The sequence below is a fragment of the Humulus lupulus genome, chromosome 3 (assembly GCF_963169125.1).
Source record: "Humulus lupulus chromosome 3, drHumLupu1.1, whole genome shotgun sequence".
NCBI classification, from domain to species: domain Eukaryota; kingdom Viridiplantae; phylum Streptophyta; class Magnoliopsida; order Rosales; family Cannabaceae; genus Humulus; species Humulus lupulus.
Genome location: NC_084795.1, coordinates 276,966,531 through 276,984,621, shown reverse-complemented (window position 1 = coordinate 276,984,621; position 18,091 = coordinate 276,966,531). Strand labels below are relative to the sequence as shown.

Genomic DNA, 18,091 nt, shown 5'->3' with positions numbered 1-18,091 from the left:
AGCTTTGAATACGTTGAGGGCTTAGTCAAGGCTGTTTACTCCATTCAAACTTAGCTAAAAATGTGTAATTTCGTGTTTAAATAATCAGCGTGTGCCGATATATCGCAGCACGTAGATACGGAAAACACGAGACGATGCACGACAGCCTCGGGCATACTGGCCCAGGAAATATATCGCCTACAGGGGGCGATATATCGCCTCCTTCAGTATATTTCAAAAGTTTTTGAATTCTTTTTCCTTTCAGCCATTCAACCTCTTGATAAGTCCAGCACCTTTTTGAACGAGTCTTCAGCCTCTGCTGAACGATTATTCAAATTATTTTCACCTAAAAAGCTATTATTTTTATTCAAGTAAAATTAAGATCCTTTCATTCCTAAACTCTATAAATAGGACCTAGTACCCAGCCATTACTCATCTTTTGCTCTAAGTTCAGAGGCTGCAAGTGCTAAGTGAGTGTGAGAGTGTAAACACCTGGGTTGGGGAATCATAAGCTTATCAAACACTTTGGGAAGTAAGGTTTTATAGTATTTCGGTTTGAGTTTTAGATTGGTCTATAAGTCTTCAAGGTATTTCCACACTCTAGTTCATTGATTTTATGTTATTTTCTTTCTCATAGTCTTCTACTCAGTCTTCTAACCTTATTCTTATTTTGGTTAGGAAATCTAAGAACTTGCACATAAGTTTTTGGTAAGTATGTTTCTCTAAGGTTTAGTCACTCCATTCCTTCCATTCTTTCATTACTTTTTCTTCAATCTACTCACCCTGTTATATATGGTTTTAGGAGTGTTCCAAAAGTCCCAACGCTATCATCTTATCCCGGTAACTTTGGTAAGGAAAATAGGATAGAATCTATATGTTGTATGCTTATGTTATCTTATGTTTCTTATGTTATGATATGTATGTTTGTAGGCTTGGGCATATGACCCATATGACTAACAAGACCCCAAATAGATTATGGGCATATGACCTACTTAGCTAGTAAGACCCCACTAATCTCATGGGCATATGACTTGTTTAGTCTATGGGACCCCAAGTAATAATGGTCATTATAGTATGTGTATGTAATAAGTGTTATGTTATGTCTTTATGTTTCTTACAAAATTTATGTATATGAAGTATGTGTTAGAATTTCCTTGCTGGGCATTAGGCTCATTTCTTTTTGTTTAAATGTGCAGGAAAATAGCTATAGTGGCGGTAAGATTCGTGGATGCTTGGGGAATGTGTATCGGCGGTGAATGGAGTCAAGGAGTCGAGAGTTCGATTTTCGAGGATGTAGTCTTGTTTTTTGGTCTTTATATGTATTTTCCGCACTTATATGTAATTCCTTTTTATTATTTTAAATTATGTTTTGTTTTTAAAGACAATGGGATCCCATATCCTACTTATCTTATGAGAATAACTTTTATTTCTACAAGTTTCTAATAAAATTATGGTATTTTCGCAAATGTAAGTTTTATTAAGGATTTGTATGTATAGTTTCGTTAATGGTCCAAAAGTCTAGAGTAGTGGGTCATTACAATAAAACATATCCTTTCCTTTATATTGGTTTTCACCTTAACCTGTTAATAATACCTAGAACACGTTTTTAACCAAAGGACTCAGGCAATGAGTCAAATTTCCGGTTCACCGTTCACCGTAACTGTTCTGGGGTAACCAGGGCATTACATTAGACTTCCAATAATTCTAGAGTACTCTACCTGAGAGACACACTCCCCTTTGTTCTTGAACAAATGTAGACTTGAATTTACAGGGGTTCTAGATACACCAGAATCTTCTTTGTTGAATTTCTCAAGAATCTTGTCCACATAATGTGACTGACTTAGAATGATCTTATCAGATGTTCTTGAGATTCGAATCCCCAAAATGACATCGGCTAGACCCATATCTTTCATGTCAAGTTTTGAGTTCAACATACTCTTGATAGATTTGATCATCTTATCACTGCTTCCAACAATGAGCATGTCATCTACTTAAAGACACAAAATAACATAGTCATTATCTGTTTCTTTAACATAAATACATTTATCGCATTCATTGATTTTGAAGCTATTTGCCAATATTGTTTGGTCAAATTTCTCATTCCATTGTTTTGGTGCTTGTTTTAAACCATATAAAAATTTCACCAATTTACATACTATTCTTTCTTGTCTTGGGGAGGAAAAACCCTCGGGTTGCTCCATATAAATTTCTTCATTTAAATCCCCATTTAGAAAAGCAGTTTTCACATCTATTTGATGTACTTCAAGATTGCGCAACGCAGCAATAGCAAGTATCATCCTAATGGAATTTATTCTCGTCACAGGAGAATAAGTGTCAAAGTAATCAAGGCCTTCACATTGCTTATAACCTTTAATTACAAGTCGTGCCTTATACTTATCAATTGAACCATCAACTTTCATTTTCCTCTTGAAAATCCATTTGGCCTCTAAAGGCTTACATCCTGGAGGAAGATCTACTAACTCCCAGGTGTGATTTTGAAGTATGGATTCAATCTCACTATTAATAGCTTCTTTCCATAAAGAGCCTTAAGTGGAGTTCACAGCTTCATCAAAGCTTTGAGGTTCACCTTCTAGCAAATAGGTAAGAAAATATGGACCAAAAGACTTTTCTATTATAATTCTTTTGCTACGTCTAGGTTCATCCTCACACTCTTGATTTTGATCCTGACTATTTTCAGCAATAGTCTCATGTGTTTGTTTTAATGAACTTGAATCCTCTTTTGATCTACATGGAAATATGTGTTCAAAGAACGACGCATTTCTAGATTCCATTATCGTATTTTTGTGTATGCCAGATATTTTAGACTCATACACCAGAAACCGATACACACTACTATTATGTGCATAACCAATGAAAATACAATCAATAGTTTTTGGACCTATTTTTACCATTTTTGGTAAAGGTACAACCACTTTGGAAAGACACCCCCACACTCTTAAGTATTTGAAGGAAGGTTTCGATCCTTTCCATAACTCATACGGGGTCTTATCCTCCTTCTTTTTGGGTATCTTATTTAAAAGATGATTAGCTGATAAGGTAGCTTCTCCCCACATGTTCTAAGGCAATCCAGAACTAATCAACATTGCATTCATCATTTCTTTCAATGTACGATTTTTCCGTTCAGCAAAACCATTTTGCTGAGGTGAATAAGTTGCAGTGGTTTCATGGATGATTCCATGTTCAGCACAAAATTCAAGAAATGGCGATTCATACTCACCACCTCGATCACTTCTCAACACCTTAATCTTTTCGTTAAGTTGATTCTCAACTTTGGTCTTATAAAGAACAAATTTCTCTATAGCCTCGTGTAGAGTCCAAGAACTTTACTTAGCTAATTGTTTAGGAGTATTATAGTATGTTTAGTATTATCTTTGTTACTGTGGATTTTTGGTTCAGACCGGGAATTATTGGGACACTCATAGTAGTACTTATAGATTTTATAAGTTTAACCTATAGTTTAAGAATATTAAGTATAACCTAAGGTTTGATTATATGACTGATAATTAAGGATTATATTTATTATATTATAAGGTTTAGACATCAACCAATAGGATTTTAAGCACATGTTATGAATGGTGATTAAGGATTAAGTATTTTTGAGGATTAAATTTAATAAGGAGTAAAGTTTGAATGTTATAGGGTCAGTCAGCAGTTTTGAATACGTTGAGGGCTTAGTCAAGGCTGTTTACTCCATTCAAACTTAGCTAAAAATGTGTAATTTCGTGTTTAATTATTCAGCGTGTGCCGATATATCGCAGCTATAGGGGGCGATATATCGCAGCACGTAGATACGGAAAACACGAGACGATGCACGGTCGCCTCGGGCATACTAGCCCAGGCGATATATCGCCTACAGGGGGCGATATATCGCCTCCTCCAGCATGAATTCAAACTCTTTTGAATTCTTTTCCTTTCAGCCATTCAAACTTCTTCAAAAGTCCAGCATCTTTTGAACGAGTCTTCAGCCTCTGCTGAACGATTATTCAAATGATTTTCACCTAAAAAGCCATTATTTTTATTCAAGTAAAATCAAGATACTTTCATTCCCAAACTCTATAAATAGGACCTAGTACCCAGCCATTATTCACCTTTTGCTCTAAGTTCAGAAGCTGCTAGTGTTAAGTGAGTGTGAGAGTGTAAATACCTGGTTTGGGAAAATCATAAGCTTAAACATCATAAGCTTATCAAACACTTTGGGAAGTGAGGTTCTATAGTATTTCGGTTGAGGAGTAGATTGGTCTTTCAAGTCTTTGAGGTAACCATAACTCTAGTTCATTTCTGTATTATGTTATTTTCTTTCTCATAGTCTTCTACCCAATCTCTAACCTTAATCTTCATTTTGGTTAGGGAATCTAAGTTCTTGAGCACGTAAGTTTCGGTAAGCATGATTCTCAAATGGTTTAGTCTTCCCATTTTCCTTTTCATCTCTTTTCTTCTTTCAACTCACTCTTGTTCATTATGGTTATTAGGAGTGTTCCAAAAGTCCCAACTCAGTCCACATATCCCGGTAACTTTGGTAAGGAAAATAGGCTAGAATCAATATGTTATATGCGTATGTTATCTTATGTTTTATGTTGTTAAATGTGTTATGATATGTATGCATGTATGTTTGTAGGCTTGGGCATATGACCCATATGACTAACAAGACCCCAAATGGGTTATGGGCATATGACCTACTTAGCTAGTAGGACCCCACTAATCCCATGGGCATATGCTTGTTTAGTTTATGGGACCCCAAGTAATAATGGCCATTATAATAAGTGTATGTTATATGTATTATGTTAAGTCTTTATGTTTCTTATAAAGTTATGTTTATGACTATGTGTTAGATTTTCCTTGCTGGGCATTAGGCTCATTCCTTTCTGTTTTATGTGCAGGAAAATAAGCTTTAGAGGCGGTAAGATTCGTGACGCTTAGAGGATGTGTATCGATGGTGAATGGAGTCAAGGGGCCGAGCGTTATTCGATTCGAGGATGTAGTTTCTGTTTTATGTCTTTTTACATGTATTTTCCGCACCATTTATGTAATGTCTTTTATTTTAAATCATGTTTTGTTTTTAAAGACAATGGGATCCCATATCCTTCTTAGTATTCTATTTATTGTAAGTAACTCTTATTTTACAAGTTACTCAATAAAATTATGGTATTTTCGTAAAAAAAAATGTAAGTTTTATGTATAGTTTCGTTAATGGTCCAAATAGTCTAGATTAGTGGGTCATTACACCTCGTCTTTACTTTTTAGCAAATACACATAGCAATATTTCGTGCTATCATCGACAAAAGTAATAAAATACTTATTGTCTCCCATTGTTTGAACAAATTTTAAATCACATACATCACTATGTATTAAATTTAGGGGTTCATTATTCCTTTCAATTGTTTTGAAGGATGACCTTGTTAGTTTTGCCTCAACACATGTTTCACATTTATGATTGAATCAATATGAAATCTTGGTATTTGATTCCAGTTAATTAGTCTCTGTAGAGTGTCATAATTAACATGTCCTAGTCTACCATGCCACACATTTAAAGACTCAAGCAAATAAGTAGAAGAGTTATTAACTTTATTGATATTTGGTTTAACAACCATAACGTCGAGTTTAAACAACCCATCAGTTACATAACCCCTTCCCACATACATTCCACTATTGGACAGAAGAACTTTGTTTGACTCAAATACAATACGGAATCTGTGTTTATTCAGCAGTGAACCAGACACTAGGTTTTTACGGATCTCTGGTACGTACAACACGTTGTTCAGAGTCAGCTCATTTCCAGAAGTCATTTTCAGGATCACACTTCCTTGACCCGCAATTTTAGATGTGGCAGAGTTTCCCATGAAAAGCTTCTCGCCATTATCTACCTGTTCAAAAGATTTGAACAGACTTTTGTTTGAGCATACATGTCGAGTGACACCAGTATCAATCCACCACTCCATTGGGTTGGAATCGACTAGGTTTTTCTCATAAACCATGGCTGATAGTTTTATTAGATCAACATCCTTGGAGATGTTATCCACCACATTAGCCTCATTATTTTGTTTCTTCTTCGCCAGTCTCCAATTCGTGGACTTGTGACCCGGCTTGTTGCAGTTAAAGCACTTGCCAAGAAATTTGAATGGCTTTTTGGAGATTCCTCCTTTTGGCCCAAACTTGAACCCTTTATTATGGTTTTAGTTAAATGTTTTATATTCTTAGTGTGGTAGAGTTTAGGCATATTTAGTTCGGCGAAGTAATTGAGTTACTTTTTGTTCTCCTTTGTATCCTGAGAGACAGGCATCGAAACCTCTTGGAGGAGGCGAATCTGTTTTAAGATTGTGGGAAAAATATAACGTAATTAGATATAATACTTGAATAAACGCAATATGATAAACCATAAACTAAATATAATTATATACCTTAAAAAAGATTTTTCTTCTCTTAAACAACAAGGCCATGAATCCTTATATAGGCCAATAATGAGAGATAAAACCTATCACAATCAATGTGGGACAATTTGGTTTTTCTATTCAACACAAAAGTTCTAACAGATATATCCTTTAGAACCTAGCTATGCTTTGTGCCTCTCTATAGACCCATTTGCATGGTGTAAAATTTTATAAACCCACTTACACCTAACAACATGTTTTCCCATAGGCAAATTCACAACGAACCAAGTTTTGTTTGCCTCTAAAGCTACTATTTCAACTTGCATAGCTTCATCCCATTTCGGTTCTCCAGCAACTTGATGAAAAAGTTCATGTTTAACCACACTAGAATAAGCATGACTACAGATTTAAAGATTGAAGACAATTTATCATAGGAAAGAACTTGAGACAAAGTGTGTTGAGTGGATGAAATATGTTAAATGTCATCACAATGATAATATTTTAAATATGGAGGAGTTTTATGACTCTAGAAGATCTTGTAGTACAATTAGTTGGTAATCGATTAAGAGTAGAGTTAGGCGAATCATGTACTAGTTTAGGAATGACAATTTGATTGAAGAAGTTGAATACATCATTAGATGGTATGGGGTTGTTAACATGAGGAAAAATAGTAAGAAACATCTCGTGATATGAAAATAGTTTTGGCTTCAAGGTCAAGAAGTTTATATGCTTTCATGTCCAATGATTATCCAAGAAAAATGCAGGCCGTAGATCCAAGAAATATGTAGGTCTTAGATCTAGGTGAGAATTTTTTTCCTAGAATTGAGAAGTTTTGATGCATAACATAAAATAGATTTATAATATAGGACTTCAAAAGCTAATTGATGTTTGAGAATAAATGATATGACTGTGAGTATACAATCTCCTCAGCAGGCTAAGGGTACGCTGGACTAAAATAGGAGAGCTCTTATTACATTAAGAAATTGTTTGTGTTTTCGTTCCACGATTGAGTTCTGTTATGGTCGTTCAACACAGATGTGTTGGTGAAGGAGACTAGTAAGAGTAAAAAAAATAAGTGAAATTAAAATCTTTGACATTTTCATTACTGTCTCCTTTAATGGTCTAATTAAACTGGTTTGGAACCATTAAAAAATTGAGGCATGACTGTTTGAGCATTATCTTTTGTTTTTAAAAGGTAAATCCAAGTAAAACGAGAAACATCATCAACTATGGAAAAAAATATTTAAAAGCATCTACTGTAATGGTATGAAAAAAGCCCCACATATCAAAATGAATAAGATCAAAAAGTTTATTTGTAATTTAATTATTGGAAATAAAGGGTGAACAGTTTTGTTTTGTACAATATCATGTTGAACAATGTAAATCAGACTTGCATAAATCATGAAATTGTAAAATTTTATTGAAATCATGAGATTTGATACAAGATGGATGGCCTAATCTATAATGATCTATTGCATCTTTGGAAACTTAGAAACAAAACAATAGGAAAAATAACACATTGAAGACTCTTGGACATCAAGAAAGTAAAAGTTGCCAACTATCCTACCCATCCTAACTAATCTGGATTATTCGAGTATGGTTTTGAATAAGACAAGTATCAATGAAAAAGATCGAAGAGTAATTGGTAATTGTGGTTAGGGATCTAATTGAAAGTAGATTGAACTTGAAAGTTGGAATAAAAAATACATTTTATAAGATAAGAAAAGTTGATAAGCGAATTGAACCTATCTTGGAAATAGACAAGAATTACCATTAGGAATAAATACATAAGAAGCAAGTGAGAAAGGTTAAAAGGCAGTGAATGCTGAGATGTTATTACAAACATTGGGAGTAACACTAGTGTTTAGAATCCAAGAATTTGATGGAATGGAAAGTTTGTTACCAGTCATGTTTGAAACGATGGGTGGCTAAACTTTTAAATTAGAGGTTTTGTGGATTGCAGTTTGGAATTCAACATGTTGATGATTTGTTGGAAATGAGCAGCTGAAAAAGAAGATAATGTTGGGAATTTAAGTCTCGCAAAAACATATATCAACGATGGTTAAAGAAATTAATTTAATAATACAAACCCTAGAGATTAATCAAGAAAGAAGATAATGTTGGGAATTTAAGTCTCACAAAAACATATATCAACGATGGTTAAAGAAAATAATTAATAATACAAACCTTGGAGATTAATCAAGAACCGGATTCATAGCATAAAGATAAATCTTGATAATTAAATATTTATATTTAAAATTTGAAGGCAAATCTTGATAATCAAAGATTAATTGAGAAAATTAAAGATAAAAAGATAGAATGATTATAAAATAATTTTATCACTTGGAATCATCAATAGTATGATGAATAAAATGAAAGATGAAAACACAATTAATTAATCAAAACACAAAGTTAGGGCTAGAAAGATAAAACTCTTATAAGTAGAACCCTAAAGATTGCACATGAAGGATCTTCATTGTCCAAAATCTCTATTCCAAGCCTTCCCAGGATTGTTTGAAGCTTTTACAATGGTGAAATAAGAAGTGAGATTAACAATTTTTGAAACATATGCAAGTCAAGCAATGCTTGATGAGTTTCTTGGAGAAAATGAGTGTTCTTAGGGAGCTAGAGAGAGAGTTGAAAAGTGTGATTAACGCTTTTCAACTATAATAACCCTTATTTGTATTGCATGCATCATCATTAGGCTAAACCAATAGGATTATGCCACTTAAGCACTTTAAATTGAGTAATTTTAGGCTTTTCAGAAGGCTCCAACTGACATGTTGTCACTCATAGGCAATATGTCGCCTATGTGTTTTTTAGCATAAAACCTTTTAAGCCTAGTGGCAACATTTCGCCACGTAGGTTGCGACTACATGTCGCTACTCTACTACCTGGGTGCCTAAAATCAGCCTTAGTGACATCTTCAAATGACTCCAAACTTTTAGGGGAAGCTTAGATACCTTATTGTATCACTTTAGACCCATAAAAGTCAATTATAGATGCATACAACAAAAACTCATATTTTCACTTCAACTTATATGAAAATTGTTAAGTATTTTGCACCATATTGTGTTGAACTACTTAACCAATCTCTACAGATAGTAGTCCATTTTGTGAACTAGGGCTTGATCAGCTTGAAAAACATCATTAATATTGTAGCTTGCTTGATTAGCCATGGGTCGTGATTGATATAAGTTGAGAAACTTGTTTCTTAGCTTGTAACCAAATGGATACCTGTGCAACGTGTAACACTTGTCAAAAGTATAATTAGTAAATCCATAATCTATACATATTGGCCTACCAACCTTGTTCTTTGAGTAATGACTTGCTGTAGCAAAAGGCGAATGATATGTATTTGTGGAGGTCAAAGAGTATTGTCTCTCATCTTGAATCACCATATAAAAAGTTTTGTTGATTGTCAAGAGAGGATATTGCATATGATCTAAGTTCTAATCTATATGTAAGAACCATTTAGGCCAATCAAAAATTGAAGGATGATATTCTTTGTAACGCCCCGATTTCCCGAGACGTTACTTAGGGAGTCCATTTAAAAATAATAAACAATAAATATTTTAAGACACTAAGAGAACATATTTATTTAAAATTTAAGCAGACAATGAGATCTCATTATTTTAAAAATAAAAATGTTGGACGCTAGGTTTAATAACGAAACATAAAGAAAATAACCATTCAAGTCTGAAAATTTAAAAACATAACATTTATTTCTAAAATCATAAAATAACTGGAGCCCAGCCTCTAACATGTTTCGTCCATGCCTCGAGCCCGCACCACTCACTGCTTTGCTTTGCCTTTACCTGCACACAGAGTACCCGTGAGCTAACGCCCAGTAAGAAGAGCTATGTAGGACATAACTCCCCAAACCAAGAAACATAAACTTTAAACTAAACATAACTAAATATCATAAGCACAATAATCATCGTGTGATATATAAACACCATATCACACTAACATAATGTGAGTTACACTCACACACATAAATACTAACAAGTCATGTTGATCGGACATGAAATGTAATCTGCCTTGCCTGCGCTGTACTCACACTCGGCATTCCCACGGTGGCACATAGTCTAGCCTGCGCTGTACTCACACTCGGCCGTTCCCTCGAGACATCGTTGCCCTGCCTGCGCTGTACTCACACTCGGCAGTTCCGTGGTGGCATCCTATTATCCTGAGTTATGCACACCCAAGATAATTCTTGCAAGTGCTATACTCACACAAGCAGCTAAAATCTAGTAGCACGCCTACTCTATCATCTAAGCATGTCTACTAACTAAAATTCCTAGCACTATCCTCATGCTAGTCAACCTAATGCAACAATTCAAGTCACAAAATAATTACATAAGTAAACAAATAAGAAAACAAGGTCGCACGCATAACGTACACCCTGTACGCAGATGTCCACTCTTCTTACCTTAAACAGTGCGTTTTCCGCTGACGTGTCTCGAACCACTCGCTGCGTCACCTCGATGACCGCTAGCTCCTAGACGTCCAATTACACAGCGAAAATTTAGGAAAAATAAAATAGGCGTTAAGGTTTTATTTCGAAACCTTAATTATTGAAATAATTTTACTACGTCATTTTAACATGCATGACACATAAATTAAAACAAATTTCCACAAAAGGTTCAAACCATCATGTCACATACACAAACAATGATGTTTCTAACATATCGCATGAATTCATATAATTACTTTTTATGTGAAAATTACCAAAATACCCTTTAATATCATAATTACATTAAAGACTCAATAATTTTATAAAAATTATCATATGACAACAAAATTTAATAAATAACTTTTCCAGAACCCTGAATAATCAGAAAATTCTCATATACGACCAGAAAATAATTTTTAACATTTATAAATTATTTTCCCTCAATTTCTCAAATAAAACCCAAATAATATAAATAAATACAGAACCAAGCCCAAAAATCAAACTAACATACAGAACAGTTTAAAAAATCCAAAATAAACTTAAAAAAAATATTTTAGAATTTTCTGGGCAAAATAACTATTTTTCTTAATTAATTTTATAGAAAAAAACAAATTAATTAAGGAAAAATTTATAACTGATTACAAATAGAATCTAACTATACAGATCAGTTTCTACACCCTACAGTAACACACAAAAATTTACCTAGGGTTCAGAACAGTAGCATTAATATTTTTTTATATTTAAAATATAACATAAGCCAAATAAATCATGAAAATTACATAAATGATACAAATTCGAAATAAAATTACAGAGAGCCTTAGAATCTCATTTTAAACATATACAAAAATTCTCAGAATTTTTAGAATACTTAAAATAATTTTTCACATTTATTTTCTTAAATCACATATTTAAAAGCAAATAATTGAAGAAAATTATAAAATACGATCAAAAATTAAATCTAAACATACAAAGCCATTCTAAATAATACAGATATCATTGAAACATAAAATCATATTTTTCTGAACAATAAAAATATTTTTCATAATTAATCTTTATTTAAACTTAAATAAATCATAGTAATTCAAAGAAAAATCAGAAAAATACCAAACCACTTGGAAAATGCTCTAAAATTAATATACTAATTTTTAGGATTCAAAAATCAAAGAAAAAAACCTCCATAAATACCCAGATCGGGTTCGCCGGAGCCTCGCCGGAATCTTCTTCTTCTCCGTCGCCGGCAAGATTCTAACTCCTCTTTCTACTTGTTTTTGACACTCCAAACCGGTTGGAATTTGTTCCCTAAGATCCCAGCACCTCAAATAACCCTTGAAGCTCAAGAAAATCGACCCATGATGGCCGGATCATGGTTGTCTTCCCCGTCGCCGGTGTACCGCCAAAAATGGTGGCCAAAATACAAGATTTTGTTTCAGAGCATTTTTGATCCGTTTCTTCACGTCCAAAACACCTCTTAGGGTCCCTCTAAGCTTTCTAAATACTTCAAACAAACCCGGAACCTCCCATGTTCTCTTAGATTCGAAATTATTCAAGAACACCCACTTTAATGGTGAAAACTTGTGATTTTTTAAAACGACCCTTCTAGCCCCTTTTGTCACGTCAAAAACGTTCTTTAGATCATAGGAAAGATATTTCAAACACTCAAAACCACCCAGAAATTTCCTAGAGCTCACAAACCCGAATTCTCCCTTTCTCTCTCTAGAAAAATTCAAGAATGTCTATTTTCTTCCACTAGTGCGACTCTCCCTCTCTTCCCACGATTTTTAACTGTTGAGAGGTCTTCTAAATCGTGCTTAAACAAAGAGAAACGAAGGCTTAACCACTTGGTTGTTGTTGATCGATTCTAACCCTATGTTTAAGGAATTTCTTGTATTTCTTTTAAAATAAAAATAAAAGAAATTGAGATATTATTATAGCTGATTTAAATTTCGAATTTAATCAGTTAATTGCATTTGAAATCATATTCTAATGTCATTTAAATGCCCCTCAACTAAATTCAAACACAGGGACATTATGGTCATTTTATAATTACATGCAATTACCATTATTTAATCAATTTAAATAATAATGCAATAAATCGTATAATGAAATAAAATGAATTCATATCATGTTATTAATATTATTATGCTCCTAATAATAATAACATTCACAACATAAATAAATAATTAAATTAACTCACGTAATTAATTATTTATTAGGCATTATGCACATGCCGAGATTTGAATCTCATTCTAGATTCCCAAACATAAGAAATCGAGAATCTTTATTATCATTGGAATCCATACATACCTAAACCCATAAATATGTAAAATGACAGAATACTCTCAGTGGCGAAATTATAAAATGACCCTTTCGAGAAAACGGATATTACATTCTTGGTGTTGATACTCTATTAGGGCCTTCATGTTGCCACATTTACAAATCAGAATAAGGCGAAAATCTTTGAATTCATCCCAAAGAGTCTTGAGCTGTGTAATGTAAGTGCTAACGTCCATGGAACCTTGAGAAAGACATGTGAAAAGACTCTAGATCTAAATAACTTTGAGTTTGTTGCTTTGATAAAATTTGTCGTAAATAACAGTCCACACCTCTGACACATTTTCAATATACACTATACTATTAGAAATCTCGTGAGAAACAATATTGTGAATCCATGAGAGTAACTGTAATGACCCAATTTTCCTAATAAGGCTTAGGGCCTTGATTAGGGGGCCATGATGGAAAATTTTAGAATTATATGATTATATGATATTTATGTGTATCATTATGTGATTATGTGAATAACATTATAATATTACTTAATATGCATGTGGACCCATTTTTGTTTAATTGGGTGATTTTCATAATTTGGCATGTGTTTGGGTATAATACTTGACATATATGTGGTATGTGTGTGGTACTTTATTATTATTTGGTTATGCTTGGGTTACTCAGCACGAGACGATCCTAGGAGGCAAGCAAGTGGGAAAGTCACAACGGGATCCATACTTGACTCGAAGTGAGTCAATGGGTATTTAGTACATTACCGGGATATTGGGTAATAAGAATAAATATTTGATGATTGGGAGTTAGTGATATCAGGGGCAAATTATGGGAATTTTGACTATTTTACCCCGGGGGTGTTTTTGGGACCCCGAGCATTAGGATTTGCTTTAGGTTACTTAAGCTTGAAGTAACCTGTCAGAATAATAAAAGAACATTCAGAACGTTCGCTCTTTCTCCCGTTCCCTTTTTGATACCCATTCGCATTTTCGAAGGAAACTAGACTTTTAGGACTCGGATTCAAGCAAGGATCGAGGCATAGCGATTCTTAAGGAAGATTAGAAGCTTATTAGCTTGAGGATTTATTTGGGAAACAACTCAATCAGAGGTAATTCCATTTTTAAGTTCTAAGCTTTTAAAGTTTTTTAAGCTTTGATTGGATTTTATGTTTTGATGAGTTTTTGGATGAATTGAAGCTTGGGTTTTATTAGTGTTGGATAATTAGGATGTTTGGGAATTTTTATTTTGGGAATTGGATATGTTTGGGTAGGTTTTTGGAAGGTTTTAAGTGGGAAAAATCGTAGGAAATGGTTGATTTCGTGGTCAAGTCGCGGCCTGCTCCCAGAGCCCAGGCAAGGGGTTCTCTGACTTGGGGCAAGTCGCGACCCTAAGGGCCAGGTCGCGATAGGCTTGTGCATTTTTGCCTAGATTTGGTTTTTAACCATGGGAATTTAACTCTAAGGGCCTGGGATCGATTCTCTACCTAGTTGAGTAGGATTCGACGTCCCGGAGGCTTGGGTTGAGTCTGGAAGTATTTGTTTACTCATTTTGATGATGTTTTATATTATGGTTGTGACTAGTTTATCATTAGGGGATTGGAAACAAGATCGTGATTGTGGCTCGTTTATTGGTAACTTGTGCTTGGACCAAAGATAAGAAAACTGCACCCAGTATGTGATGCATAAGTATATGTGATTAGGGCATGGCATGAATGTTGAATATGAGATTGATCAGAGCTTGAGTCTCTGTAAATGTGCATGATCATAATTATGCTAGCGGATGTTGAGTAAGCATGCTAAATGCCTTATATTTGGATATTTGACATATGATATATGCATGGGTGCATTGCTGTAATGCCCCAAAATCTCTAATGAGGTTTAATGGCCATATTAGTAGGTTGGGAGGGGAATAATTGATTTATTATGTCATTAAATGATTATATGCATGATTATGTTAATTATGTTATTATATGATGATAAATGCATGCATGTGGGTCCACTTTTCATCATAGGGGTATTTTGGTAATTTGTCCTGTTGAGGGCGTAATTGTATATTTTCATGCATGTTGGTAAATTACTGATGAGGCCACATTATAATGTGGATTTGTTTGAGCTATTTGGCATGAGATGATCTTTGAATACTAGTTAGCGGTTTGGTCATAACGGGGTTAATTTCGGGGTTCGGGGTAAGTCTCGGGGTAATTTGATGATTAGTGCATTACCATGAATTAAAGGGTAATGGGATATGATTTATTAGCATTTGAGAATATTGGGAATAACGGGAATTCGAGGACGTTAATTATGATTAACGGGATTCGACGAGAAAGAACGATTTTGCCCTTGGTGGCTATTAAGAAAATAAATATGACCTAGGGGGATTTTGGTCATTTGACCAAGGGTTATATGTAAGTAAGGAAGGCTGTAGAAAAACAAAACCAAAAACAGAGTACTCTCATTCCACCCCCACGATCATTTCCTTTTCTTCTTCTAGGTTGAATTTTTGAAGCTCAATTTGAGGGTTCAAGCTTGGGAGTTAAGGCTTGAGGTTTTAGGATAATGTTCAGCCATTGAAAGGAAAGCAAACCTAAGTTTAAGGTAGGGATTCAGCCATGAATTTTCTGGTTTTTCTCTATTTTGAGTTAGCTTTATGAGCTTAAATTTTTTATTATAGAAGTGGTTATTTGAGGTGATTTTAATTGGTTTAAAGCTTGGGTTTTGTGGTTAAACTAGTGGATATGATGTGCTTATGGTTGGTTTTGATTTTGGATTGGTTTAATGGAGGTTTGGTGAAGGATTTTGGCTGGTTTTAATGGAGAAAATGGCAGGGGTGTTGGGTTCGTGGGGGTCAAGTTACGACTCACTAGGCCAAGTTGCGACTTGGATCCAAGTCAGAGGCTCCCCGGGCTCAGTGGGGGAGGCGCGCCGCGACCTAGCATGGGTCAAGTCGCGACCCACCCCTAGCTCTTCTTGGTGGTGCTCTCTATTTGAGGGCAAGTTGCGACTCGCTCTTCCTATTTGAACTAAGAAGGGTTTTTCAAGGGTTTTAGGCTCGGGATCGAATTTACTAATCGTGTTAGTAGGATTCGAGGTCCTGGGAGTGAGATTTTAGATTATAAACCTTTTATTATTGATTTTATTGATGGAATCCCATATTTGGTTATGACTAGGTGACCGCCAAGGGACCAAAGGATCGATCATTCTCAATGGTCGCTCTTTTATTGTTTCACGCTCGAACCAGAGGTAAGAAAACTGCACCGAGTATGTGACATGCATGGTTATTCATGAGGCATGTTGAGTGCTCTATATGTGGACACTGATTGCATATTAAATGCTTAGAAATCTTGCTTATCTGTGAATGGCACTGACCTATGAGTTAGGAATCGGCAATGGTGTCAGTACTGACTGTGAAGTTGTGACTCATTAATCAAGTTCGGCAGTAGTATTGAGCACTGGTCGTATGGTATTGGCTTATGAGTCAAGAACGTATTAGTGTGTTTAACGCAAGCCAAAAATATTAGATCTAATCGACATAAGCATTATTGTCATAAGCATGAAATGCTTGACCGACCTTAAGTTCGATGAAAACAAAAGCGCTTGTCTAGTCTAAAGGCTAGTTACTTAGAGCCGGGGCCAGAAGGCCCAAGTGACTGCATTGTCACATGGCTATGGGTGCGGAGCCCAAGTTCGTGACTTACTCATCAGTCACTTATCTGATTCAAGTTTGTGACCCCATAGTCACTCATCTGGTTTAAGTTTGTGACTTACTCATCAGTCACTCATCTGATTAGGGCTACACACCCCAGCATGATTATTAGAATCTCGATATTATATGATTAGGGCACAAGCCCCAGCATGGTTACTAGAATCTTGAAGTGATATTCACTTATCTGTTTTGGGCTACAAGCCAAGTATGATTATCATAATCATCATTTGATATTATATACATGCAGTAATGAGTTTTCTTGTTGAGCCTTGGCTCACGGGTGCTATGTGGTGCAAGTAAAGGGAAAGAAAAGCTCACCCAGCCTTGAGTGGAGAGCTTAGGTGGCGATGTGTACATATGCGGTTGCTTGACCACCACGACCAAGGTGTTTCTCAGAGGAACTAGGGGTTAACCCTATATTTTGTCGCTTAGGTCAGCGGGTTGTAACTTTTACACTGTAATGACCATTTTGGGTTGTAAATAACTTGTAAACGCTTTTATGGGCCCATGTATAGTTTAATGTTTTAAATAAAATATATCCATTCCTTTCAATATATAATTTTCACCCTAGCCTATTGATGACACCTAGATGCACGTTTATAACCTAATGACTCGTTTAGTGAGTTAAGCACTGTTTAAAGTTCCCAGTAATGGTCTTGGAGTAACCAGGGCGTTACAATTGCTTACTTGTGAGTGGTACGGACTCATTAGTCAGAAACAATGCAAGTTGTATGGAATTGACCTATGAGTCAAGAGCGGCATAAGCGTATTGAACATAGAAGCAAAATGATTAGATCTAATCAACATAAGCATTAAATGCTTGAAAAACCCCAAGTTCGATGAAAACTAAAAGCGCTTGTCTAGTCTAAAGGGTAGTTACTTAGAGCTAGGGCCAAAAGGCTCAGGTGACTGTAACGTCACGAGACTTAGGGTGCAGAGACAAAGTGCGTGACTCATTAGCCACTTATCTGATTAGGGTGTGGAGCCCAAGTGCGTGAATCATTACTCACTTATTTGATTGGGGTGCGGAGCCCAAGTGCGTGACTCATTAGTCACTTATCTGGTTAGGGTACAGAGCCCAAGTGTGTGACTCATTAGTCACTTATCTTATTAGGGTGTGGAGCCCAAGTGCGTGACTCATTAGTCACTTATCTTATTAGGGTGCAAAGCCCAAGTGTGTGACTCATTAGTCACCTATTCAAAGATAGACTCATTAGTCATCTATTAAGGGAACAAATTCCTAGATTGACTTGATAGTCATCTATATAGGGGGCAAGGTCCATAGTCA

At 35.1% G+C, this 18,091-nt stretch overlaps 1 long non-coding RNA gene across 1 annotated transcript; it reads right to left on the bottom strand.

The window, feature by feature from the left end:
- Nucleotides 1–9,949: 9,949 nt before the first annotated feature.
- Nucleotides 9,950–12,760, bottom strand: LOC133824421 (uncharacterized). Its single transcript, XR_009888527.1, has 3 exons — nucleotides 11,998–12,760; nucleotides 10,801–10,869; nucleotides 9,950–10,183 (listed from the first exon to the last, which is right to left on the bottom strand). It is a non-coding gene; the product is annotated as an uncharacterized LOC133824421 (long non-coding RNA).
- Between the last annotated feature and the right edge of the window lie 5,331 nt (nucleotides 12,761–18,091).